Consider the following 3,058-nt stretch of genomic DNA (forward strand, 5'->3'; position numbering starts at 1 on the left):
GATCAGAGCTGTTACTGCCTACCTTCAGGGTTTGAAAGTCCATGTGTGATAGAACTGTTGAAGGCAGACGTCTGTAGTTGTAGATTAATATGACTGCATAGACTGAAAGTAGAACAGCTTGCCTGAACTGAATGCAGGAAAACTGTCTTGAGTGTCTAGGGGTTGAGGCAGCATGCTCTTGGAAGACATACTGCCTCACAGCCTCTGCTGGGCCCTGTGGCTGCAGAACTGAGTTCTGAATTGGTAGGAAAAGGTGCAACTGGAATTTACATGGTCACAGGGTAGTAAGAAAGAGTAAGAAAGCAGAGATGGCAGTTTGGGGATGTATCCCTAGGATGTATTCACTGTCCTCTGATGTGACAACTGACACTGCACTGTTCAACCACCAGCCACTGGGGTATTTTTTAGTAAATTATTCCCTGTTGTAACTGACAGTTAGTGCTTATGAAGGAAAATTGGAAGATCTTTAAGAACCAGTTTGCTACCCAAGTGGTACCACTGTTAATTTTGATGTTAAATGTTCCTTTAGATATCTCTGTGCATAAACTTTGGTGTTTGCATAGTTGTTATTCTTTTGTACATACAATTTTGTCCTTTCTGTATTTAACATATAAACTATTTTTTTGCCATGTTTAAAAAAAAAGAAAACATCAAATAAATAAATAAATAAATAAATAAATAAATAAAAGAAAAGAATACAAAAATAAATACTGATAGTGGAGGCATGGCTTCTGAGGTTTCAGAGGAGAACAAAGAATCTATCAGAACCTATTATGTGGCATATTGGGCTAAAAGTCTATTGTTACAAAGAGCACTCACTCTGAAACTCCTTCTATGAGGCAAATATTACTCTAGTACTCAAAGCAGGTAAAGATATTATAATAATAATAACAAATAAAACAACATGCAAATATCCCTGATGAGCATAGACTCAAAAATACTCAATACAGCACTCATAAGCAGAATACTTACGTATATCAATGCCATGACCAAACTGGCTTTATCCATGAAGTTCAGAGGTAGTGTAACACATGTAATTAGATAAATATAACAAACAACAAAGATGGATTTAAAGACAAAATGCATGGTCATATCAATAGATACAGAAAAGGCCTTTGACAAAATCAATATTCATTCATGACAAAAGTCTTGTAGAATATAGAACTAGATGAAATATATACCAACATATTAAACAGTACATATAAGAAACTCACAGACAATATTATCTTAAATTGAGAAAATCTTGAAGCAAACTTACTGGAGTCAGAAATGAGACAGGGATGTCCACTATCTGAACTCCTTTTTAAATATTGATTTCAAAGTACTGGCTGCAGCAATATGGTAAGAAAGGGAAATAAAAGAGAAAAATAGAGAAGGAAGAAGGCAAACTATTCATATTTTGAAGTTATATATTAGAGACTCCTAAAATGTCTACCAATACCTTCTGGAAACAATAAACAAATTAAGCACTATGGCAGGAGAGAATGAACTTATATAAATCAACGAATTTTCTGTGCACCAACATCAAACCTGCAAAGATGGAGGTCATGGGCACACATCTATTCACAATAGCCTCAAAGAAAATAAAATATCTAGGAATAAACCTTGCTAAGGGAGTTAAAGCACTCTATACTGAATACTTTAAAACTCTGATGAGAAAGAGACTAGGGAATATAAAGATATATCATGCTCTAAGTTTGGTAGAATTAACATTGCAAAAAATCCATTTGACCATAAAGCTTATGTACATATTTCATGAAACTATAAACAAAATTCAAATCACACCTTTTACAGAGATAGAAATGGAACCACAAAAACCCTAGACAGCCAAAACAATCCTGAACAAAAAGAATAATGATAGAAATGTTTACAATTCTAAATCTCAAGCTATACTAGAGCAACCAGCAATTAAAAACAAAATGGTACTGGGGGGAGGAAGTATGTAAAACAATAGAACAAAATTGAAGAATAAAACATGCACATATGTAACTTCAGCCACATAAAATATATACAACCACCAAAAATACATGCAAGGAAAAAAGAAAGCATCTTCAACAAGTGTCTGTGCAAAGTGGACATTAATGTACAGCAAAATGAAATTACACCCATATTTATCACCTTGCATAAAAACTGACACCAAACAAATAAATGAACTAAACCCAAAACCTAGCAGAAACCATGGTGGTACCCTACATGGTATAGGTGTAGGAAAGTACTTTATTTTAAAAAAGGACTCCATTTGCCCAATAATTAAGGCCAAAAATTGACAGGTAGGGCTTCGTAAAACTAAAAAGCTTTCAAACAGCAAATGAAACAATCAACTTAGTAAAGAGTAAGTCTATAGAATTAGAATCCTGAGAGGTGTGGAGGGAGCAACATCTGTCCCAACACTGGGAGTAACTGGGACCAGCGGGACCAGGCACACAGGAACTCTGCCAGCCCAGTGGTTCGGGCTCCTTCCCATCTCTCTGGGCTGGTGTCCTAATCAGACCTTGGGTGCAAACTCTAACCAGTCCTACAACACACAGAGGACTCCCCACTCCCAGGTGTTCTAACAAGCCTAGGATCACAGGATGCCAGAATCACAGGATCACAGAGACAGCTTGACTGTGAGGAGTTCTGACAGAATCAAGATCACAGGAAGGATAGGCAGGTTTAGTAAGGGCAGGTACCACTAGAGATAACCAGATGGTGGGGGGCAAGCATAAGAAAATAAACAATACAAACCAAGGTCACTTGGCCTTATCAGAACCCAATTCTCCTTCCATAGCAAGTCCTGGACACACCATTACACCAGAAAAGCAAGATTCAGATCTAAAATCACTCACTTCTCATGGTGATGATATAGGACTTTAAGAAAAACATAAATAGCACCCTCAAAGAAATACAGGAGAACACAGGTAAACAGCTAGAAGTCCTTCAAGAGATAACACAAAAATTCCTTAAAGAACTACAGGAAAACACAAATAGGTGAAAGAAATGAGCAAAAGCATCCAGAATCTAAAAATGGAAATAGAAACAATAAAGAAATCAGAAAGAGAGATAACCATGGAGATAC

The sequence above is a fragment of the Mastomys coucha genome, chromosome X (assembly GCF_008632895.1).
Source record: "Mastomys coucha isolate ucsf_1 chromosome X, UCSF_Mcou_1, whole genome shotgun sequence".
NCBI lineage: Eukaryota > Metazoa > Chordata > Mammalia > Rodentia > Muridae > Mastomys > Mastomys coucha.